The sequence below is a fragment of the Oryctolagus cuniculus genome, chromosome 11 (assembly GCF_051225735.1).
Source record: "Oryctolagus cuniculus isolate XC-2025 breed Fujian yellow rabbit chromosome 11, ASM5122573v1, whole genome shotgun sequence".
In the NCBI taxonomy this organism is placed as follows: Eukaryota; Metazoa; Chordata; class Mammalia; order Lagomorpha; family Leporidae; genus Oryctolagus; species Oryctolagus cuniculus.
The window spans coordinates 8,818,833-8,844,719 of NC_142877.1; the positions used below are offsets into that span (position 1 = coordinate 8,818,833).

At 43.1% G+C, this 25,887-nt stretch overlaps 1 long non-coding RNA gene across 5 annotated transcripts in view; it reads right to left on the bottom strand.

Moving 5' to 3' along the window:
- The window catches only part of LOC127487354 (uncharacterized), a 45,357-nt gene extending 28,280 nt beyond the window's left edge, over positions 1 to 17,077 (bottom strand). For 2 of the 5 annotated variants that reach the window (XR_016215749.1, XR_016215748.1), the window contains exons 1-4: positions 16,956 to 17,077; positions 16,323 to 16,383; positions 14,888 to 15,017; positions 14,564 to 14,649 (exon numbers count right to left, since the gene is read on the bottom strand). This is a non-coding gene — a long non-coding RNA (uncharacterized LOC127487354). Of the gene's footprint in view, positions 1 to 4,064; positions 4,346 to 6,733; positions 6,749 to 14,563; positions 14,650 to 14,800; positions 15,018 to 16,322; positions 16,384 to 16,955 lie in introns of those variants that run through there. The other 3 variants (XR_016215750.1, XR_016215751.1, XR_016215747.1) reach the window with 3 other exon arrangements.
- Between the last annotated feature and the right edge of the window lie 8,810 nt (positions 17,078 to 25,887).

Consider the following 25,887-nt stretch of genomic DNA (forward strand, 5'->3'; position numbering starts at 1 on the left):
ATCGATGTGAATGGAAGGGGAGAGGGAGTGGATAAGGGGAGGGTTGCGGGTTGGAGGGATGTTATGGGGTGAAGCCATTGTAATCCATATTCTGTACTTTGGAAATTTATATTCATTAAATAAAAGTTAAAAAAAAACTACAAAAAAAGTATATGATTTCTGACATGGTTTAGCTTTGATAGGTGCCTCCTCTATTCATATAAACCTTCAGAACAGTCTGATATATGCAAAAATGCCTTGTATGACTAAATGATTTAGAGTTAGAAACATACCAGGGGATTCCAGTTCAATCCCATGAAGGTGGCACGTACCAATGCCATCTCACTAGTCCCAGTGATCAATTTCTGTTCACAATTGATCATAATGATAGGACTAAGAACCAAAGGAAGCACATAAACAAGACTAGTGTCTGCAAATACTAGCTGATAGAAGAAAAAAGGGAGAGAACGATCCAACATGGGAAGCAAGATACACAGCAGACTCGTAGAATGGCAGATGTCCTAAACAGCACTCTGGCCTCAGAATCAGCCCTTAAGGCACGCGGATCTGGCTGAAAAGCCCATGAGAGTATTACAGGCGTGGAAAGCCAAGATACTCTGGCAAAAAAAAAAAAATCCTAAATGAAAGATCTCCACAAGTGAGATCCCAGTGGAAAGAACAGGTAATCAAAGAAGGAGGTACCTTTCTCTGAAGGGAGGAGAGAACTTCCACTTTGACTACGACCTTGTCTAAATATGATCAGAGTCAGTGAACTCAAAAGTCTTCCATAGCCTTGGCAACTCATGACAAGAGCCTAGGGTAATTACTGATGCCATAAACAAGAGTGTCAATTTGTTAAGTCAACAACAGGAGTCACTGTGCACTTACTCCTCATGTAGGATCTTTGTCCTTAATGTGCTGTACAGTGTGATTTAATGCTATAACTAGTTCTCAAACAGTATTTTTCTTTTTATTTTTTTTTGTTTTTTTTTTCAAACAGTATTTTTCACTTTATGTTTCTGTGTGGGAGCAAACTGTTGAAATCTTTACTTAATGTATGCTAAACTGATCTTCTGTATATAAAGAGAATCAAAAATGAATCGATGTGAATGGAAGGGGAGAGGGAGAGGGAAAGGGGAGGGTTGCGGGTGGGAGGGAAGTTATTGGGGGGGAAGCCATTGTAATCCATAAGCTGTACTTTGGAAATTTATATTCATTAAATAAAAGTTAAAAAAATATTTATAGAAATTTAAGGAAGGCATTGAGTTCTATTCCTGTCAATATGGTACAAAACAGAGTTAGTGTATATGATACATAAAGATAATTTTTTTTTTCAAAGAAAGAGTACAGTTCAGCAGAAAAGTGAACTTGGAACCATTGTATAAGGGATGCAGAGAAATCCTGGGGAGAGCATCAGGTTTTTCTACCAGGCTGGGGCCCGAGTTTACCAATCCTACATGGATGTCAGGGGGCAGGGACAGCCTGTCCCCAGCTCACTCCTGGGGTTGGCAGGGATAGAAATATAAATGCAAAATGATTGACTGTGATGAACTCTAGATGGGAGAACCATGAATGCTTTTCATTTCCTCCATATGGTTTATCTTTACAGTCTATTTTTTCCCAGTAAGCATATGTTGATATTTTAATAAGACTTCTTGGTAAACAAAAATATAAAGATTTTTAGAAATTCACATTGTCCCAATGCTAAAATTTCTCAATACAGGGTTTTTACAGCCAGCATCAGTTTTCCTCTCTCTAAGGCTGGTCATTGTTCTTGGTAAATATTTTCAATATCATGACGGATAATATTGAAGTATCTCCAAAATCTGGACCCCAAGCTTCCTTCTTGGGTTTATAGCCTACCCTTCTTCCCAGCGCCTCCCATAACCTGAGAACGGTGAGTAGTGAGAGGTCTGCAGCCCTGGGATGCCTGAAAGCCCCATTCTCTCACCTCTGGTCCAAGCCTGTGCCACTCCTTTGTGTGGCAAGCCTTCCTGTTGACAAATCCCTCATCACCCACCACTGCTTCCTGCCATTCCACTGCCCTAACCCGATGGTGCTCCTCCATGTTAAGCAGAATTACTTAATCTTTCAACCATCAAACATGCACTGAATATCAATGATTTGCAGTAGATCATGGACTCCTTGCATTTGCCAGATCATACTAATTCTTGACCATAAGGAACCAGTAATCCTTCTGAGGCCCCAAACATTCGCCTCAAAACTCTATTATAGGGTGGGCACTTGGTCCTACACTTAAGATTCTGCTTGAGACCCCCACATCCCATATCAGAGTGCCTGGTTCCAGTCACAGCTCTGCTCCTGATTCAAATTTCCAGCTAATGGGCACCCTGAGAGACAGCAAGTGACAGCTCAAGCAGTTAGGCCCCTGCATCCACCAGGGAGATCCAGACTGAGCTCCCGTCTCCTGACTCCAGCCTCCCCAGCCCCTTCAGTTACAGGCATTTGGGGACTGAACCAATGGGTAGAAGCTCGCTCGCTCACTCTCTCTCCTCTCTCTCTGTCATCAGCCTTTCAAATAAACTTTTTTTTTTTCAATGTAAAACTCTAATACAGTGATGCTCAACCAGATGGTAATTCTACCCCCAGAGGACAGTGGCAGCATCAGGAAAGAGTTTTGGCTTTCAGCACTTGGGGACACTGCTGGAATCTAGTGGGCAGAAGCTAAGGATGTGGCTGAACACCCTACAGCGCGACAGTTCCCACAACAGTCATCCCACTCAAGTGTCAGTAGTGCTAGTGGGCAAGGCACATTCGTGTGTCCCTCTGCAGCACCGGGGATAATCTCCTGCAGGGCTTTTTCATCCCTGCATGTCCCCAAATGCAGACAGCACAGGAGCACGGGAGCATATCATTAAACATTATGCGAGATCCCTGCTGTCCTCACCAGAAGATGCCACAGGGAGCTGCCCACAAAGCAGCAGCTCCGTCTCAGATTCCAAAGGCCAGGATCCAAGCATCTGCCCTGCATCTTTTTGATTAGAATTCACCTTGAAAGTGCTGTTAGTTACTCTGACCATAACATCTTTTTTGTTTGTTTTTTGACAGGCAGAGTTAGACAGCGAGAGAGAGAGAGAGAGAGAGAGAGAGAGAGAGAGAGAGAGAAAGGTCTTCCTCCCATTGTGTCACCCCTCAAATGACCACTATGGCCGGCACTGCACCGATCCAAAGCCAGGAGCAAGGTGTCTCCTCCTGGTCTCTCATGCGGGTGCAGGGCCTAAGCACTTGGGCCATCCTCCACTGCCTTCCTGGGCCACAGCAGAGAGCTGGACTGGAAGAGGGGCAACCGGGACAGAATCCGGCGCCCCAACCAGGACTAGAACCCGGGGTGCCGGCACTGCAAGCGGAGGATTACCAAGTGAGCCGCGGCGCCGGCCAACCATAACATCTTGATGCAAACCATTTCTCCTATGATTAACAGTCACATGCCTACTGTAAGGATCAACACCATCTCTCTGAGGTCCCCTCCCACCACAAAGTGAATTCCACCAACCCTACATCAACGACAAGTGCAAATGTTCCAAACCAGACCATCTAAATTTGATTGTAACCATTATGTAACAAATTCAGTTGTTATTACAAATGAAATTATTTTGAAAGAGCAGAAGGCTATTGAAAAAGAAAATCTTTTAAAATACTAATAACATAGTAGAAAAAAGATGAAGAGAGAAAAGCAAATGGAACAGTAAAGGCAGGAGCAGGCTTCAGGGTCAGCACAGACTCCTGCCGTGATCTCAGTGTTATCTGACCTTCGGGTTATAAGGGCGACTCTGAGTGGTCTTTGGACACGTTCGTCCAAACTATTGGGCGGATCTCACTGGAGCACTGGTGCTTCCTGGAGGACAACACACAGACACAAACTCACACAAGGGCTTTGAATGTCCCCAGGATGTGATAAATGCTGAGAGGGTGCTCACGATTGCAGTTGCTCTTAGTACCACCTAAGAACACCAAAGGATTTGTCCTTGACATTTTATCACAGGTACAAACTGGGGATTTTCATCTTGAGATGGCTAGGAAAACTTTAAACACCCTCTGGATGGTTCTCAGTGAACACAGATAAGACTATGTTTACAATGGTGGGAGGGACATTTTATTTGTCACAGTGACTTGGGAGCATCAATTAGCAGGTCATTCTGGGAACCTCGGGATGCCAAACATCTTGCCAGGCAGGGGACACAACGAAGAACCGGCTCTCTCCACGTGCTAGTGGTGTTCCCAATCATGGGACACCCTGAGCCAAACATCCCTCGAAACCCGTCTGAAATCCTCCATATGCTCTTGAGTTGCCAGCCTTCTCAACGGCGTCACATCCCATGCTGGCTGTTGGGTATCCCAGGCTCCTCTGTGGGTGGCGCCAGAGTTAGCAAGCGGTGCCAGGGCGAAAAGAAATGTGCAAAGAGAGGAAGGGGATGGAAACTGAGTACAGTTAAAAATAGCTTCCCATTTTTATAGGACCCTGCTCTGATTGTTCCCTTGTAGTACAGCACATTCTGTAAACGAGGATCGCGAAGGCTGGCCCTAGTCTGGAGGCACTCCTATTTTCCCAGTCCATTTTCAGCTTGGTAGAGTACCATTTAGAAATGAAAGCAACAGGATTTATGTCTCATCACATTTTGTAAAGACAAAAAATAGTTCCCAGCATGAAGAGGCAAAGGCATGCCAAATTTCAGTCTCAAATGAAATTTTCTTCCTTGCAAAAACTCACTGAAAATGGCCGTTTATATTGGAAACTACAATTTACACTTCACTATGGATGTGACAGAGGAAACCTAGAGAGATTCTTTGGAGAAGACAGTACATGAAGGGGCAAACAAAGAAATACACAGATTCTATTTTTCCTCCTGGTTCCTATTTTTATTTTCTTTTTCCTGTTAATCTTTTAATCAAGATGCTCAAATATTTCTGTTAATAATTGAATGGACAGTAGGAACCGCTGTGCTAATCTGTCTGATGATCCATTCCTCCTTTCTTAGGCTACCTCCATCCTCTCAGGACACAGCTGTCTTAACTGATGAGCCAAGGTTCTGTGAGTTGCCATAATACAGTCAACCACTATGTATTCCATGAACATACGTGTCGTGCCAGCAATGTGACTGCTCATGCTATAGCATATGCAATAGAAGTGTGTTGTACATATCTGTCCTTCCAGCCTTCCCAATTCCACTTAGAAGCTGCAAGTACCCATTCGACAAGCATCTACGATGACAACACTCTGGGCCCTGTGCCAGGTGCCAGGAGTATGGCTGTGGACCTCAGAGGCTCGTTCCTGTCCCCATGGAGCTGACAATCCAGATGGAAAAACAGTTTATCCATAAGTAAACAAATCACCACACAAAACGAGATCCAGGAGGAAAGATTACAGTGGTTGGGGAACAAAGACAGAGTGGAGGATCAACTAGCCCGAGGAGGTCACAGTGAAGCGCAGGGACAGGTCCAGCACCAGGGAGTGGGAAGACAGTGCAGGGAGAAAAGCTGTGGTGTGAAGACTCTAAATTAGAAAGGAATTCACCCAGTTCAGGGGCAGACCAATGAGGGAGGGCAAAGTCAGAGACAGGACACAAGGAACCAGTGCAGTGACTCCTAGAGACTAACATACCCCCAAGTCCAGGGCCTAAGCTGTGCCACACAGGATTAAGCCCCTGTCTGGGATGTCAGCATCGCATATGGAGGCTGGTTTGAGTTCCAGCTGCTCCACTTCCGATCCAGCTTCCTGATAACGTGCCTGGGAAAGCAGCAGAAGATGGCCTGCATCCTTGGACCCCTGCACCCATGAGAGAGACTGGGATGGAGTTCCAGACTCTTGCTTTGTCCTGGCCCAGCCCCAGCTATTGCAGCCATTTGGGGAGTGAACCAGCAGATGATCTCTCTCTCTTCGTCTCTGTCGGTGTCTGTCTCCCTCCCTCCCTCCCTGCTTCCTTCCCTCCATCTGTAGCTCTGCCTTTCAAATAAATACATAAATCTTTAAGAAAACACACACATAATCCCACCCTAGACTGATTGCTTCAATCGCTGCATAACTGGGGTCTGGGAGTGTTTGCAGGAACTGATCTGTAGCAACGCAGGGAAGTGTGACAGCGGCCTGCAGGACCCACCTACTAGAGGGTAAAACATAAAAGCGTCGGGAACAGGAGGGGCGTGCCTCTGAGGTGGCAAAGGCGGGGCTCACTTGTTGGGAACAGGAGGAGTCAAAGGAGCTCGGAAGCTTCCGGCCGAGGAAGTGCTGGCCAGACTGGGACACGGAAGGGCCACGTACTGTCCACGTTGTGCAGCTACGGTAGAATCCGCGAGACTGAGTACTTTATGAACAATGGAAGCTCATTTGGTTCATAGTTCTGGAGATGTGTGGCACCGGCTTCTTGCCCAGGTCTCTGCAGCATCACCCCAGGGTGGAAGGTGGGAGGGAGGAGGACAGAAAGCAGGAGAGCAAGGGAACATGAGGAGACTGAACTCGCCTTCCTATGAGCTCAGTCTCTCAATCACTAACCCACTCCTGCGAAAGCAACATGATCCAGTCACCTCTCATCAGATCCTCCTCCCGACACCGCTGCACTGGAAACCCAGCTTCCAACACGTGAATGTTGGGGGACAAACCGTCATGTACAAGGTCAGGGCCAGCTGAGCGAACAGGGAGGAAACAGCTTCGCAAATAACTTGGAGAGTCGAGAATGTGGGAGGTCAGAAAACGCAGGAGCCACATCAGAGTGTGTCGCAGAAGCTTGTGAGCCAGCACAAAGAGTACCAGGGTCTGGAGGTGACAAGAATTTACACGCCGTGAAAACCGTCTACCAAATGCTAACTCCCACCTGTCAATCAGCTCATCTCCTTATTTGCACCCAGGTGAGTCACACAGGGGCCAAGGGCTCAGGCTCCCGAGTCAGAGTCTGGAGCACTCATCGGCTGTGCTGAAGGGTTCCATGCCTCAGTTTCTTCATCTGTACAATGGGGGCGATCATAATTTTTTCCAGAAAGGAAGTCATGAATATTCTAAGTCATAATGTATGAAATGAGCTTAACCCAGTAATTGGCACACAGAAAGAGTTTAGCAAACCTCAGTGACTTTTTTTATTATTATTATTTTCCTTTAACACATGCTGCACCTTTCAAATGGTCAAATTTGTTTTCCTACGGTTGGTACCTGTCAGGGCTTATTCTGAAGAACCTTGAGTATCAGGGACTCACTAATGTTTTATGATATTTTACCTCACTTTATGGTAGTCATTTATGACAAGACCAGGATGACATAAACTGCCATAAAGCAAAGCAGTGCAATCACACAAATGACCATAAATCAAGGGGCGCCACCGAAAAGGGTCATAAAGGGAAGGAAATTGAGGGAAACAGACGAGAGGCAGAGAGCGAAGTTAGGAGCTGGCAGCACAAACTTTGGGAGAGTAGAATTTCAATGGAGGACAAACTCAAAAAAATAGGATGGATGTCTTCAGGGGTTGTTTAAATTTCACATACACATTTCCAGACAAATATGGTGCATTTTCCTGGTTTCAAAGAGAAATATGTTATTTCATGTCCTCCTCTGCTATGCATTTTTTATTGGAAATGCTATTTCTAATGCTATCGGTATATTTGGGAGCCATATTGAGCTTCAGAGAGGTTTAGAATGCATAAGACTAGAAAATATGTTTTGCAGTTCAGGAACCCCTAATGTCCCTGGGTTCTTTTGCAGTCTGACTGGCTTAAAGGGAGTTCTTGTTAAGGACTTTTTCTTTTCTCTCCTTTCCTTTAATATTTCTTTTATAGTCTTTTTTTCAGGAGCTTATTATAGTGAATAAAGGCTCATAGGGAGAATAAAGATTCAATATACTGGGGATAAATCACTCAAGGACTCGCAGGTGAGTGGGGTGATGAGAGGGAAAAATAAATAACAATGTTTTCAGGACCCTTGCTTGGGTTTTCTGAAATCACAAAATCAAACCAGGACAACTGATTGGGAGCTGTTTCTGATGGTAGCTTTTCTTAAGATTATTCAAGTAATGAAGAGTAAAAGGATGACAAAAAGACACAAACATAAAATTTTATCCTTAATTTTTCTTAAATGCTTGTGGCTAAATATCACACCCACAAGTGGTATATTTTAAAGTGCACGCCATAGATACCGTTTCAATGATTTTAAGGTCAAAGCTCAGCTAAAGCAATGTTTGTGTTTACATGCCCAAAGGTGAACAATCCTTTCATAACAAACATTCTCCTTCTAATCATGTATGTTTTATTCAAGTTAGAATTTATGTATTTGGCGTTTTCACAAAGTAGCTACAGATGGCCCTCGACTTATAATGGGATACATCCAATAAACACACCACAGATTGAAACGGTCCTGAGTTGAAAATGCGTTTAATCCACCTACCAAACATCACACTTAGCCTAGCTCACCTTCAATACACTCAGAACATTTATATCAGCCTACAGTTGGGTGGTATAACACGAAGTCTACTTGATAAGGAATTGATTGAATACTGGACTGCAAGCAAAAAAACAGAATGGTTGTGTGGGTACCCACTCCCACTGTCACAGTTGAAAAATCACAAAATTAATCATCATAAACTGGGGAGCAACATCACCCTGGTCTTCCAGAAAGTGATCTGGGCTGCATCCCAGTGGAAACGTAACAATGCCGAGCTTCCTCCAGGAAACACCCTTCTGCCGGTGCACAGACTGGCAGCACGAAGCAATGAATTGTTGCTGAGAAGTCCAGGCTACATGGCAGCTGCAGCAGTCACACCCTCCACAGGGAGGTCCCAGAAACCTGGGCATTCCACCATCAGATCTGACCGCTGTACTCCCAGACGCCCCTTCACAGGAAGTCCAGGGTTTCCTTTTGTTCTGTTTTCAGCAGCATCAGCACTGCATCTCACAGTCTTGATTCTAATTCCCTCATGGAACTTCCCAGGTATCAGAGGCCTGAGGTTCTGTTTCTTGGTTTTTTGGATTGTTTGCTACAGCTTTCATTTGATTTTTGTATTTGTCTTGGGCACTTAATTACCAAATTTGATCTTTTTCCTATTTGACTGAAAATAGAACATTTTGGCCCACTCCTGGTGGTAGGTCAACATCTGAGCAACTATGCAAACTTGAATTGTAATTTTAAAGAAAAAACAGAACTATCTTAAGTGTCCATTAAAATTAATTGAATTATGTGGTTTATCTATTTAATAGAAATCCATGCTGAAATTTAAAAGGTTATGAGAGAGTGACATTTATTGATTATGTAGAAAAATATAGACTTGTATACACATCTCAAAAATCTGGAAGGATGTAGGCTGAACTGTACTACTGGCTATCTCTGGTAGATAGAAATTTCTGAGGAATTTTTTTTTTTTTTTTACAGACAGAGTAGACAGTGAGAGAGAGAGAGACAGAGAGAAAGGTCTTCCTTTGCCGTTGGTTCACCCTCCAATGGCCGCCACAGCCAGTGCGCTGCAGCCGGCGCACCGTGCTGATCCGAGGGCAGGAGCCAGGTGCTTCTCCTGGTCTCCCATGGGGTGCAGGGCCCAAGCACTTGGGCCATCCTCCACTGCACTCCCGGGCCACAGCAGAGAGCTGGCCTGGAAGAGAGGCAACTGGGACAGAATCCAGCGCCCTGACTGGGACTAGAACCCGGTGTGCCGGTGCCGCAAGGCGGAGGATTAGCTTATTGAGCCTACAGCGCCAGCCCGGGTATTACAGTTTTTTTTTTTTTTTTTTTTTTTTTTTTGACAGGCAGAGTGGACAGTGAGAGAGAGAGAGACAGAGAGAAAGGTCTTCCTTTTGCCGCTGGTTCACCCTCCAATGGCCGCCGCTGCAGCCGGCGCACCGCGCTGATCCTGGCAGGAGCCAGGAGCCAGGTGCTTTTCCTGGTCTCCCATGGGGTGCAGGGCCCAAGCACCTGGGCCATCCTCCACTGCACTCCCTGGCCATAGCAGAGAGCTGGCCTGGAAGAGGGGCAACCGGGACAGAATCCGGCGCCCCAACCGGGACTAGAACCCGGTGTGCCGGCGCCGCAAGGTGGAGGATTAGCCTATTGAGCCACGGCGCCGGCTCCGGGTATTACAGTTTTAAAAGATACTTTTAAGAAACATGTTGAATAAGGTTCCATTTTTGTTTCCCATGTAAATGTGGTGATATGCCATTAATGGAATATGAGGAGCCTCATTTTCGTCTTCATGACTTTTTTCTATTTTTCAAATTCCCTCCATTGAACATATATTACTTTTGTAATATTGGGAATTTAATGTGCTTTAGAAATATCCTAATATGCAGTAAAATAAAATAAGGGTGGGGAGAGGCAGGCATAGAGGGAAGGAGGGAAGATGGAGGGAGGGAGGGAGGGAGAGAGGGAGGGAAGGAGGGAAGATGGAGGGAGGGAGGGAGGGAGGGAGGGAGGGAGGGAAGCAAGGAGGGAAAATAGAGGGAGAGAGGGAAGATGGAGGGAGGGAAACTCCTCTACTCATGTTTCATCCTTCCTGGAACCCACAGGGCCAGCGACACAGACTGTGTGCTTTGCACAACACATAGAACAATCTAACAACTGTGACAACAAAGGAAAAGAGTAAACTGAGTCTGTAATGCTTCCCCGGTTGCAGATGAACAGTCACCCGGCTTGCAGACACATTTAAGGGCACCTCCCGACTCCCTTCCCTGCACACATTTTCCTGCCCTAAGAGTCTGGTACAAGTACAGAGAAAAAGACCACAGACAGGTCTGCGGTGTGGCCATCGCACATTGCACCAAAAAGGGATGGTTAGCCCAGGCGGTGACATCCGTGGACCAAACGTGACCCGTCTGAGTCCCCCTCAAGAATGTCCTCTATGGACTGAGCTCAAGGACTACGGATTGCGTCAAGTCAAGACTATGGTGGCTGTTTCCTGCCAAGTATCCCCTTGATAGAAGGGGATCTCAGACAGAAGAAAACTCTAGAGAAAAAGAGAAGACCAAGAGCAGAGTGCACTCAGAGAAGGTAAAACAGTGGTTCCAACTTAATGGAATAGCTTCTAGTTGCAAATACCCTGAGGTATTGCAGTTTCCAATGATGGCTTCCTTAACTTTCCAGCAAAATACTTTTCACTTGCACAGGTTTTTGAGAGTTTCTATTCATAGCTGCTCCTACTAAAGCCCCATGGAAGCCTGCCAGTCTGGGACATCATTGTGTTGTTGGTTCCTAGAACAGTTCCTGGGATATTGCCAATACTCAGTACAGAGCTATTGATGCATTGACGAACCAAAGGATTTGATTGAAATAGTCTGATGCTCCAGAGTGGGTCAGAGCCTTGGGCAAAGAGAGACAGAGTGGATCATGTTTAAAAATCTGCAAGATCACAGGGCAAGAATGGCTGAGATCCTTCCTACTAGGTATCCAATTTAAATGGACTTTACAATCCTCATGACTGATGCTGGCACTGTGGTGTAGTGGGTAAAGCTGTCACCTGCCATATTGGCATCTGATGTGGATACCGGTTTGAGTCCCGGCTGCTCTACTTCCAATCCAGCTCCCTGCTAATGCGCCTGGGAAATCAAAGGAAGATGGTCCATGCACTTGGAATCCTGCACCTACATGGGAGACCCAGAAGAAGCTCCTGGCTCCTGGCTTTGGATTGACCCAGTTCCTGCCATTCCTGCCATTTAGGAAGTGAACCAGTGAATGGAAAATCTTTTACTCTTTGTCTCTCCCCATCTCTATTTCTCATATCTTTGCCTTTAAAATAAATAAATATTTAAAAAATACATAAAATAAAATCTTCATGATCAATGTCATTTATACATAATAATATCCTTAAATAAGCATCTGGGTAAGTGGAGATGAAAGAATGATTTTGTTCTGTCCAGCATAGAGAGTTAAGGACGTCCAGCATTGAACATGATACACAAATGTGTAAGCATTCCAGAAAGCCATGTATATGCAGCAAAACTTAGAGCTACTCTTTGTGTTATGAAGTAGATGCCACTACCCAAGAAGCAGAAGCACAGATGACTTCTTAAAGGAGCAGAAAAATAGAATGTGCTCAAACAGTAGAGCAATTTAACCTACTCCAACAGAAAAAAACATTGTCTTTTAAAAAAGTAAAAGTAAAAATCTGACTTATCTTTCTTCCTATTTCTCAGTAAGTATGTTTGAGATGATCCAATTTTATGTTGAACTACCATAATTGAGAGGAAACAAAGATACGAGTCTGGGGCAGAACGAGATGGATTGGCTTAACAGGCAAAAAAAGACAGAAATAAAGGATCAATAGCAGCATGCGATATTACAGAGGCTGTTTTACATCTGCTTTGCATAATGCCCTTTCAGTCTTTTCTTCACCATCCATGTTTTTTTTCTTTTTTCTGGACTTTCAAAATAAATTCTAGAGAAGGAAGGACGTGTGAGAAGAACAGAAAGAAACTCCACACTCTGCTCTGTCTTGGCTAAGCTAACAAGAATCATTTCCAACGGTAAAAGGACACCCATTCTGATGATGTGTCCTGGGCTACGTTGCTTGAGAAAATAAATTAACAGAGGGACGGCAAAGAGAAAGAACGTTGATACCTGAATTTCTGATGCAGCTATTGCATTTTCATTATCACACTGTCTTTTTGGATTGCTTTTGATTTATAATGTAATTGGAAAGCTACAGAAATGTTCATGGCAGCCACACAGCTTTAAGGATGACAAAGTTGATTCCTAATTATTGTCTTTAAATTTGGTTAATTATTGAAGCATTACTGTTAGGGGTTCATTTCAGATGGGACCACCATCAGGGGAGGCTGGGGTGAAATGTATTGTCTAGTTAGAAAGGCAACTTTTTTTTTTTTTTTTTGTATTTTCCCCTTGCTTAACCTCTTAAAGGAAGGGACAGATTATAAATTAAAATTTTCTCTATACAGGGTTCAACAGCAAACCTTAAGGTGAGTCACTCCATTTTGTTCGGTATTTAGATAAAATTGTTGCCCATGTATATACTTTCTTTCCAATGTGTGCTGCTCATTATTTCAAAAGAAACAACTGAAAGTCTTACAATGATTATTAGAGAGGCTGCTGATGAGAATGCTGAACCATTTGGAGTCGGCTTTTCTTTGGTGATGCATAATTATCCAGATTTATTTACACACTTTTTTTTTTGCTTTTTAATGATTCACATTTTTATTTTTGTTCTCTCCCTGTGGAGGGTGCGATTTCTCCATTTTTAGTGTGAATTATTATTTGGAGTGCTACTTTATTCCCGGGAATACTAGAATTAAAGAAAATTTTACAAAACTAAGTAAATAAAGAGCCCACGTCACCACAGTGATGTTGGTGAGATATGGATAAAGCACACTAAAAGAGCCAAGCATGGAGATATTATTCAACGAACACGTTTCCCACTTGTATGGCAATCCTGGGGCATATTATGTTGTAAAACATCTTATTCCCCTTCTAACTTCTTAAATTGCTCCAGATGCTCTTTAACCATAAAGAAACATAATGATAATTTTTTTAAAGTTGCATCATCTGTTTCTGTATCCGACTTCCCCACAATGTGCCAGTTAGTTTAAGAAGTTTGAATCAGAAACAGGTTTATGTATATGGTTCATTTGCACATAAATAGGAATGAAAGACCAGAGCAGAGCCTCAGAGCAGTAGAGACTTACTAACCAGCCTCTTGTTAGCACAGAATGTGACATCATTTCTCCATCCACAAAATGGCAGAGATACTACTACCCACTCAATGAGTCTGCAAAGATTAAATTAGCTCACACGCACCAGATACTTGCAATCCAATAGTGGGCACACAGTAAGCATCTAATGAATGTAAACTATTCTTTTCCGAAGTTTGCTGCTCATCCTTGGATGGAGGATGGTTTGGGCTGATTCACAAAGAAATGTTTATTGGCTATTGGCACTTTAGGATGACCATGGCTATGAACAGCAGAATTTATTTAGGAAAAATAATTTTCAACCAGTAAAAACTAGAAAATAAAAACTGCCTTAAAACAGAGGTTGGCAAACTAGAGCCTATGTCAGATCTGGCCCCTGGCCCCTGGCTTGGTTTTGCATGGTCTGCCATTCAAGGATGTTTTTACAATTTGATGAGAGTGAGAACTACAAAGAAAAGAACCCTATCTGTCTCACTGGTAGATCTGTAGCATTTAAAAATATGCTATTATAATTATATTTCAAATTTCATTAATAAAAAAATTGGAAGTTCATTTTTCCCCTTGTTGCACTCACATAAGTATGCAAATAATGCTCTTGGTTTTGCCTTTTGGCCTGCAAAGCCTGAAACAATGAGTCTCTGGTCTTTCCTGGTATCACACAGAGAGAGGTATGGAAGTAGAGCAGAGTGGATCTATGACTCCATGTGTCCATTCTGCCATCCTACAGTGTGAGCATCACCAGCAAGCTGCCTCTCGTCATGGTGGAAAGGTGAATTTCTGCAGCTCTGGGGATGCAGAAACACCTTCTTCTGGTGTCTCCTTAAGAATAAGAGACTCTTTCCTGCTAAATGCCAAACACATCTCTCCTGCTTCTCATTGGCCAGAGCTGGGTCATGTGGCCTCCCCAGAATCAATCACTGGAGAGGGGACCACAATTTTTATAATGGCTTAGACTTACTAGGTTCTAGTTGTTGAGCTGGGAGTGGAATCAGCTTTCGTTGAAGCAGGTGATGGCATGCAGGCAGCCATCACCCATTTGAGGTTCTGTTAGAAAAAACAGAAGTGGAAAAATAGACATTGAATAGACAATCGATAGCATGTTCATTTCCTTATATGTAGATAAAATTTAACATGTTGAACCTATGCTTCATAGTATTAATTAAGATAAGGCAAAATGCTTAAGTCTATTTAAATAAATATATTAATTAAATAAGAACTAATACACTATTAAATTGCAAGATGACTAAAATGTGGGCGATTATGCATATGGGCCATTGCTGACACGGTGCTTTTTGCTCAGGAACTCCTATTCATTCCTGAAGCTCCAGTCAAATGTTTTCTCACTGGTGTCTTCTCTGATCCGTTCCTCTTATGCTTTGGTGGGGTTTTCTCCCGAGCTCTTTGTCTTCCACCTGTTTGAACAAGGACCAGGTTCTGATATTTATATATCCACTCCTGACTGAGAACATCTCACTCATCACCCAGCCATTCTTCGAACACTTTCTGAGCCCCACTTACATGACTCACAGAGAATACTGTTATGCTCGTGTCTAGCCTTAGCAGCTAAGGCATGACACATACGAGGTGCTGCGGCAAGTTTGTGATACAACTGAAGGAAGAATGCATCAACCAAATAATTTCTTAAATTTGCAAAAGCGATCCATGCAAATGAAGCAAAGAGAAAAACTTCATTCTGAACACCTGGCACTTTAGAATTCCTTATTTAATCTGAAACAAAACCAGTCAGACATACAAAAATCTCTGCTTTTAGAAGTAGGCTCATTCAAAAATGCCCCTGGAATAGGACTGGACTCGTCAGACCTTTTGTCTCCTCTCCCAACCATCAGCTCTTTATTCTTTTAGCCGACTTTAAGAATCATTTGGGTTCTTTCTTTCTTGTAAAGTAATCCAAGGAAAACTAAAGACAGACTCCTCTGACTATTAAAAAATAATAATTTTACTCCTAATTCATTTGATTAAAATTTTAGAAATCTAAGCTTGATCACTTTGCTAACCTGGGACACTTCAAGGACATCCTATTTCTCTCAGGATAGAAACAGAAACTGCCCTCCACAGACTTTGTAATTGGACCCAACGCTTTCTTTCCAATCACAGGGCTCTCACCCTCCTTACTCTGCTGCAGCCAACTTGGATTGCTTGGTGTCTATCAAACATAAAGTTCCCCCTCCCTCAGGACCTTAGCACATGCTTCCCTTTGCTCCAAATGCCCTCCCACTCTTCTTCATCCCACAGGTCCTGATAAAATGGTACTTCCCCAGAGAAGCCTTTCCAGTCTCCTCAGGTTAAGATTAGACCCAGTATCCCATATTCTCATGTATTCCCCAGGACAAGGCAGAATCCCAAAGTCATTTTCTTTGAACCATATATATTCCTTTCTGCATTCATTCAATGAACATTTACTGAGCAACAGCTCTGTGGCAGGAGTCCTGTAGCCAGTGGGGATAGAGCCATGGACTAGACAGCCACATTCCCAGACTCATGTAGTTTACGGTCTAGTGGGGTGACTGGAAATGACCACAGAAGCCAATGAATGCATCTAAAAATGTTGGATAACATCACAAGCAACATAGAAAGCATCCGCATTTTCTTCAAAAAATTTTTGGTGGTGGTGGTAGGTGGCTTTCTCCAAAGACTGACTCTGTGCTGTGAGAAATTACAGCCCCCATAAATTTAGCAAGTATCTGAGCTTAGCTCACCTCAGAATGACTCTTTACATCAGACACCAAGAGAAAGTCTGTTTACATGGGGATCTCTTTCCTGAGTGGAAAACAGACAACAAATAATATATTTCAGGGTTAATTTAACTTTTCAAATTACAGATTCATCTAACGCAGCATCCAGTGCCTGGCGATAACTCACGGTGCTGCCAGATTTTAAGTACTGTAGCGCTGGGCTGGTGTTAAACTCCTTACACTCACTTCGTAAAAGATGGCTACCCTGGGGTTTATATCAAGCCTACATAATCATATATTGAAGCTTGGCTTATTTATTTCCATGTATCTGAAGCACCATTAATCATTTTTCTAAGATGGCCGATGTGTTACATAATTAATAAAACACAGGCGCACAGGACGAAAGCCCAGAGAGAGAGAGATTTGGGCAGACACCGAGAAAGAGTGTCACTTCTTGGTACCAGCAGTAATCCCAGTTTTCAGAAGATCACGTCTTAACTGGAGGAACACGAAGCAATAATTTTTCTTTCTTTTTCCTCTCAGCCATCTCCTTCTTTTCTCAGACACTGGTCGATGCTAATGTTTTACAGAGAAAGCAAGTGTGTGTGGAAGGAAGGGTGAGAAGCAGTGAATACAAGCATTAATTCAGTTTCTCACCATTTTGCTGCTGCTGCTTGCTGTCCCCAAGGAGAAAAGCTCATCTGTGGTTCCGACCCAGGTCTTAAACCTTTCTGAAGGAGCTCTACCAATGAAACTAATGGGTCATTAACTGCAAACATCTGAAATCATTAGACTCTGATTGAGCACAGAAGCATCAAACCTTCCAAAGCTGTAACTGCTTAACCCAGCAAATGGGCTCATTGCAAAGGAATGTCGATGTTTATAGTAGATGTAACCCAAACTCGGGCGTTCATTGACACATCGCTCATTTGTATACAGCCACCCTGGCATCTGTCTGTTGGAAAGAGCATGATTTATCCAGCGCTATATCCGGCAACTGACAGGCCAGAGATTAGAGCTACAGGCAGATGAAAGTGGAGGCTGTGCGTATTCCTAAAACAAATATTTAGCATCTGACAAACTCTGCTTAATATTAATTCATGATAGAAAGCAGTCAATTTAAGCTCAGTTCATGCCAAAATCTATTTGGGTTTTGTAAATCATTTTTCAGGATTACAGGAGACAGAGAAAACGGAGACTTCCCTAAAATTATCAAAGTGCAGATCTGTACAGGGTTTTCTGAAAACATCTAGCCCAGCGTTCTAAACAGGCAGCCCTCAAACCTGAGAGTTCTTGGAACAGCACAGCGTTTCAAAAGAACCACTGCTAATTACTTGGCATATCAAGATTTCTCATTTTTCTTGTAAATATAGCAAAAGAAAGGTTCTTTGAAAAGTGTGTGGGAAATAAAAAGTTTCTTTGGGTGCAAAACAGGTCTTAAACCCATAATACACCTCTTCCATGAACTTTTCCAACACTTCAAACTAGGTTGATTCCAGCAAGGCTAACCGAGGAGATAGCCCTACGGGAGAGACATGCGCTCACCATTTGGCCACAGCCCCCACGTCTCCCTGGCATTCACACCTGCCCACTTCCACCTGCCCACTGCTCATCTGATAGATGAGGAACCTGATGTCGAGGCAGAAAGGGTTAGCCAAGGACACGTATTCAGACTTGGGACGAGAATGCAAATCTCCCGGTTCTGCTCTATTCGTGTATTTAGCATCACTCGATGCTAATCCACATGGATATGCAGATGGTTTTAGGAGGAAAATTTGAATGCTGTGTTTAGGGAACTGTCAAAGGGTATAGAGCACGCTCGGGTCATAGGAATTATTGCCAATCACTCTTCATTATAGCCCATGTGTCTTTTTACTTCCCTAAGATCTAAGAATCAGTTTACAAACCTACAAAAATTCATTAAGACCTTCCCCTCTGATGTGGGTGGGCAGTGACTTTCTACTTTAGGATACTGACATCCTTACCCACTCCGAGGCTGATTCTGCAATAAGAACAGTTACCACCTAATGGACACCTGCTATGCTCCAAATTGTGTCTTTATGCTTTTCTCCTTAACACTCAGTCATCCGCAAAGATCAGGGTTTTTGTTTGGTTGGTTTTTATTTGAAAGGCAGAGATATTTTTCATCTGCTGGTTTGCTCTCCAAATACCCACGATACCTGGTGCTGGGCTAGGCCACCTCCAGGAGCCCAGAACTCAGTCTCTAAGACACGAGTGGCAGGGACCCAAGTATTGAGCCATTACCTGCTGTCTCCCAGGGTGTGCATCAGCAGGACACCAGAATCAAGAGTGGAGCCAGGACTCAAACTGAGGCACTTAAATGAGATGCATGGATCCCAAGCAGCAGCTTAACCACCGTGCTAAACACCTACCCCTAAAGATGAGGTTTTTGTTCTCATTTTACAGAGACTGTAAGCCTCAGAAAACAAAGCCACTAGACCAGGGTGACACAGCAGGTGAGTGGCAGGATTCAGGTTTGAACTGGCATATGTGGGTTCAAGCTCCTGGTCAAGCCAATGGATCCCTTGCTGGCTGGCTGCTACCAAGGTGAGCATGTGCCCTCTGGACATAGGTAAAAATGATGTCCATGTACCACCCATGGCTCCAAGTAAGGAGGCAAAGACACATGAGAGGTACACGGTTCAGAATTGGTTAAGTTTTCTGATCACCTGGGTTCAAACACTGAGTTCTGTGCCTTTATTTCATGTGTGTGCTAGTGTATTTCCCAGCATGCAATAACAACATTTAGGCCCCTGTCATTTAGGTGGGTTTGTTTGCTTGCTCTCTTCACGAAATGCTGATGTTAATTTTTGGTTAAGTTTAATCTTACAAAGTATAAAGCAATTTGATAGAATAAGTAACCTTTCATTAAAGTTCAATACAGTACTTAAGGAAAATGGGACTGTGTGCATTAATTGATAGTTGACAGCTATTATTTCCATGAAAACCTTTTATAGTAAAATTTCTATTTGATGGATTGGAATTCATAAAATTTGCATTTCACTGAGCTGGAATCAACTGGAAGTACTGGGATATAATTCGTCTTCAAATAACATTCCATCTTTACATTTCCCCCTGAAACATTTTTTAGTGGATGGAATCCAGAGTATAGCACAAATGTTATTTAATAACTTTGATTTAGCAGTGCATCAACACAAGTGTTTGCCCTATATTTGATTTTGATCAAACATGACTATTTATGAATATGTTTATTCATGGAAGCTTAATTAGTACAGTTGGGTTTGGGGAAAATTACGTAATAAAAGAATTTTTTATTTATTTTTACATTTTCAACTCACAATACATTATATAAAAATATCACTGGGAATGTTTCTTCCACTCAGTTTGGTAGAAAGGAACATTTCAGATTTGCCATATTTGACTGAAATGACAGAAATATGGAATGGAATCTGCCCCCACCCTACCTCTTTACAAATATTCTTTTGCAAAGATGCTTGAGTGACCACCAAGATTCCATCTGGCATCTTTATCCAAGATTTTAATGAGTCGAATTAACATAAAAAGCTGTTTTTCTCCCATCACTTCTGATGAAAATATTACCAAGATTTCCCATGACTTTCTATTTCACTCATGTTGAAATTGTTCTTGCCATTTAAGAGAGGAGAGGTTTGGGACCCAGAATGGTGAAGTTACTTGAAATTAAACTTACTGAATGGGGCCGGCACCATGGCTCACTTGGTTAATCCTCCACCTGCGGTGCTGGCATCTCATATGGGCGCCGGTTTCTAGTCCTGGTTGCTCTCTCTGCTGAGGCCCGAGAGGGCTTTGGAGGATGGCCCAAGACCTTGAGCCCTGTACCCACATGGGAGACCAGGAAGAAGCACCTGGCTCCTGGCTTCGGATCAGTGCAGTGCCGGCTGTAGCGGCCATCTGGGGGTGAACCAATGGAAGACCTTTCTCTCTGTCTCTCCCTCTCACTGTCTGTAACTCTACCTGTAAAATAAATAAATAAAATCTTAAAAAAAAAAACTTACTGAAGGGGGCCAGCACTGTGGCACAGCAGGTTAATGCCCTTGCCTGAGGTGCCGGCATCCCATATGGGCGCTGATTCAGGACCTGGCTGCTCCACTTCCGATCTTTCTCTGCTATGGCCTGGGATAGCAGTGGAAGATGGCCCAGGTCCTTGGGCCCCTGCACTCACGTGGGAGACCTGGAGGAAGCTCCTGGCTCCTGGTTTCGGATCTGCGCAGCTCTGGCCATTGCGGCCAGTTAGGGACTGAACCATTGGATAGAAGACCTCTCTCTCTCTTTGCCTTTTCTCTCTCTGTGTAACTCTGACTTTCAAATAAATAAATAAATCTTTAAAAAAAAAAAAAAAAAGCCAGCGCCGCGGCTCACTAGGCTAATCCTCCACCTGCGGTGCTGGCACCCTGGGTTCTAGTCCCAGTTGGGGCACTGGTTCTGTCCCGATTGCTCCTCTTCCAGTCCAGCTCTCTGCTGTGGCCCGGGAAGGCAGTAGAGGATGGCCTAGGTCCTTGGGCCCTGCACCTACATGGGAGACCAGGAAGAAGCACCTGGCTCCAGGCTTCAGATCAGCGCAGCATGCCGGCTGCAACGTGCTGGCCGTAGTGGCCACTTTGGGGGTGAACCAATGGAAAAAGGTCGGAATCCAAGGTGGGACCACAGATTAAAATCCTTCCCTGATGGGGGCTCCCTCCACCTGGAATGCCACCTCCCCTCCCAGACAGATCTGGCCCATCACATCCTTCAGGGCTCGAGCGAGGTCCTCGGCTATGACACCCAGGTCACCCTATCTCCTCAACTGACCCCTCCTGTCAACCCTGCATTCTCACAAAGCACATATAACAGGCAACGACCACACAGTTCTGAGACCTGTTCTCATCCTACATTTTAGCCTTTGGACTTTCCATCCCCATAAAGAGGGAGCCTTTGTCTAATTTGCCTGCCTTCTACCCTCTGCTGTGTATTCAGTAGGTTCTATCAATTGTTGAATGAATGAATGGAGACGCAAAACTCAGAAATCAAAATTAATTCCTGCAACCACAAGCAAATCCACTGTGAGACCAAAGATCCCTGGTTTGTATGATAAGGCAGTTTCTTTCTGTCTCCCAAAACTTGAAAGAGAGAAATTATAGCCAGGTATCTATATGATCCACTTTAACATCCTTATGAAATGACACACATCAAAAACGTGGTGCCTCTTTTCAAAAGATCCATCCATTTCCCTGAGAGGAATGAATCCAAAGCCACAAGGCCCAATGTAGGCTGTTCTTAGCCACTTTGTAAAGAAACTGTCTATGTAATTCAGCAGGAATTATAGCAGTGTCCCTTATCTGGGAAAGATAAGTTCTAATACCCCTGGTGGATGACTGAACCCCAACTGCACAGATCCCTATATATATTAAGCTTTTTCCTATGTATACATACATACCTATAATAAAATACATGCATGCATACATACATACATAGCTAAGATAAAATTTAATTTATAAATTATACACAGTAAGAAATTAACAGAAATGGCATAATAAAATAGAACGATTATAACAATTGCAATAATAAAGTTTACTTACACTTATGAATATTTACTTCTGGGATTTTCCATTTAATATTTTCAGGCCCTAGCTGACTTCACATGGCCAAAACCACAGAAAGAAAAATTATGAATAAGGGAGACTACCGTGCCATGAACCGTAGTAGATGTCATGAAATACAGAGGAGTATGTGGCAATTAACGTTTTTATTTCGCAGGACAACTTGGTACTACATGGAAAGAACATGAGAAAATTCCATAGGAAGCTGTGATGTGTTTGGAGGTTAGGGTCAGAATAGCTGAAGGGAAACTCAGTTCTCATGAGCTAAAGTATGGCTTTTTAGGGAGTTTCCCTCTTCTACTTTCTTTGAGTAGAAAAGTTGTTGAGTGGTTTGGTGTCATTTCTAAAGTCAGAATTATTAATACATAAAGAGATAGCATCTCACTGTATTAACTGGAAAAACAAGAACTTACTAAGATGAAGCAAAAATATGTACTCTGAGTTCATGTAGTTTTTACAGAAGTCACCTTATCGTCAGGCCAGGGGTTAGCACAGTTTTTCTGTAAAGGGCTAGATGATAAATATTTTAGGCTGTGCATGCCACATAGCACCTGCCACAATCACCCAATCCTGCCTTTGTAGCATTAAATCAGATGTTTTAAGATTTATTTTATGTATTTGAAAGGCAGAGTTACAGAGGGTGAGATGGACAGAGATCTTCCATCTAGTGATTCACTTCCCAAATTCTAACAAGTAAATGAAAGAACATGACCATGTTCTAATAAAGTTTTATTTATAAAGGGTGCTACCCCACAGGATATAGTTTGCCAATATCTGATCTATGCTAATGTTTTGGGTAGAACCAGATATTCTGCTGAGGAGTTGATAAACACTCACATCTGGCAAGGCTTGGAATTCACAGAAAAGTTCTCCTTTCTATTGCTTCCTCCCATTGAAATCACACCTTAAAGATTTCAAATCTTTTCATGTAAATATATGTTAATAGATATACATCTGTAAGAGAAAATGTGCTATGTAGTCAAATAGGTTCTGGGTGCTGGATCAACAAATTTAAGTGGATTCATTTATTGAGGAACTTTTTGGAGCTTTCAATATGCTAATATGTCTTGAAAATAGAGCGAGGTAGTTCATAAACATTTCCTAAATGAATTTGACTACAAAATCCTCCTGTGTTTTCTACCAAACATGTTGCTGAAAATGCTATTTTAAAATAAGGATGCCACAGGCAGGGACAATACCAGTCGTTGGTGAGCACGTAGAACACTTGGGGCCTTCCTCTGTGACTGGTATAAATGTGCAGTGATGCAGCCACTTTGGGAAACAGATCAGCAGTTTCTTAAAATGTTAAAAATATACAAACTCATCATATAATCCAATAATTCCACACTAAGTAGAAATGAAAATATATGGCTATATCATTTATAATAGCCCAAAATGAAAACAATCCAAGTATGTAGCAACTGGTGAGAGGATAATCCAGGTAGAATAGAGCCCACTTAATAGAATACCACTCAGTAAGAAAAAGGAGTGAACCGTTTGTTGCTATACGTATCTATTTCGAAAAAACAAATCTTGGCCCAAAGGATTCAAATTAAAATATACTTTGGCAAAAAGAAGAAATACTATTGAAAATAAGCACTAACAGAAATTATTGCTGCTTTCAAAAAAAAAAAAAAAAAGTGACACAGCTCATGGTGAGGAGGGTCCCAACCCTCTGTGACCTCCATAGGGGTCTCTGAGCATGAAAATTGAAGTGTTTTAGATCACAGGACAGAAATCAAGAGTAGAATCTAAAAACCAAGCAACACTTTCACTCCAGGTACAAGTAAAGGAATCCGATGGCAACTCTGTTGGCAACTCTGGAAGGGAAAGGAGGTGGCATAAAGGGAAAGGCAACAGAGGGGATCCTGAGCGACCGCAGGGTGTCCAAAGGGTGTCTGCAGCAGGAAGTTCCACCTGGCAGGAAGGCATCTCAAAACACCCGGACTCAGTCTTGGAATGTTCTCGCTACCAGATATTTGGGCCTCCGCTGTGCTCTATGGTCTGTTCTAGGCACCAAGGACACAGCAGCCAACAAAGCAACAGACTACCAGATCGGAAGCAGCTTTCTGCAATAACTCTGCTACAGGAGAGGGCAATGACCTAGCAGTCAAGACACCCACGTCCCACATCAGAGGGCCTAGGTTTGAGTCCCAGCTCCTGGTTCCAGCTTCCTACTGGGACACATGCTTGCAGGCGGCAGACATGGCTCAAGCAGTTGAATTTCCACCACTCACCTAGGCATCTGGCTTGATTTCCCAGCTTCTGGCTGCAGCCCAGCCCCAGCTGCGGTGAACATTTGGGGAAGTACCTTCTCAGATGGATGGCTGGATGGATAGATGAGTAGTCTTTTTAAAAACTGCTTCAAAGAAGAACATTGTTTTAATAGTGCATGGGTGGGAGGAGGACAATAGCTGTTGTCCTATGTGAGTTCAAACAAAATTAACAATGTTAGATGAGAGTCTCAGGAAGCAAAAGTAATGGCTAACAGCAGGCAAGGTCAGGCAAGCAGGACCCAAGGCTGACTCAGAAACCTTAGAACATATAACAAAGTCTTAGTGATCTCTCCCAGTGGGAGGTACTCTTCAAGGTTATTCACCAACGGTGCCATTTTCCCCTTTCGAGGAAATGGTGAAATTACACATCCCTCCCTGCCCCCTTCAACTTCAACATGTCCTTCAGATGTGTTTTAACCAATGGAAAAGGAGGAGAAGAAGCTATATGACTTCCATGTTAGTACCTTGAGAAGAAAACCACTCAACAGCACATTCTTCTGTTGCTCTGCCGTCGCAACCGGCAGCAGTCAGGTGCTGACGCCTCCGTTATGCAGCTTCTCCCAGTGAGGAGATCGAAAGAAGACCCCACCCCCACCGTCCCCACACTGGCTTGGAAGGGAGATGAACCAGGAGCATGGAATCAACCTTTATTGTTGAGAAGCCACAAAATCCAAGGGTAGTTTCACGCTGAGCACCGCCTGGTTTATTCTCCCCGACACAAGGAGTCCGTCTATGTTGATGGACTTAGGCAGCCCTAAGACCCAGGGATGGCTCAAATCACTAAAAAGCATTTTAAATAGCAAAGTCTTCTGAAGGAATTAGAGAGACATGTGCATTCAGGTGCCAGACTGGGACAGATGAGGACACAAAGGCAGCAAATTCAGCCCGAAGAATTCCAGAAAGTAAGGCAAGCACCATGACAGGCAGACGTGTCTTTCTTGGACAGTATACCTTCACTAAGTGGCGATACTTTGCAACCCGTTTGGACTGAATTCAAGCCAGATTTGTCCTCTGGGGATTTGTTTGAAGGAGGAGTAAGAGAACTAACAGTATCTTCCACCGCAAAACCACAGAAATGCTGTAAAACTGGACAGTCCTCTCAGTGACCCTGTCCAGAAGGAAATGTATAGCTTAAAATAGGGAGGGAGTGAAGGCATTTTCTACGTCAAGATGAGAAACACAGACCAAGCATGCTATCTTCAGTTGACCTGTGTCAGGGTTACCCAAATTCCAGTCATTTCACAATTTTCCCATGGTCACCTGCTCTCTCTTCTCTAGTTACCTGTTATTTTCTCTAAACTGATTCCAATTTATAGACTTAATTCAATTTATTTTCCCCAAATTTAAAAACTGATTTCAGTAGCATGCATTGGAAGCCAGTATCATTAGACATCAGTAGAAATAAACTGGGAAAACCAGTAATGGTCAATGCATGTGAAAACAAAACAAGATGGTTCCATTTGATCTGGATATTATAACCTGAGAAAGTTTATAAGCCTGAGGCATGCTTATTGTTGAAAGCAGGATTATAAAATGATAGCACTGACCTAAGTTTCCTCAACCAGAACTAAAAGAGAATTATAAAGAAAATAATTTTCACGCTAAGCAATCTACTGCACTACCTGAAATCATCTCAAGTGCCTTCTGTGCTATGTGTTTAGATACGGGAAATATGAGGGGACTGCTCATGGACAATGAAATTTAAAAATTTTGAAA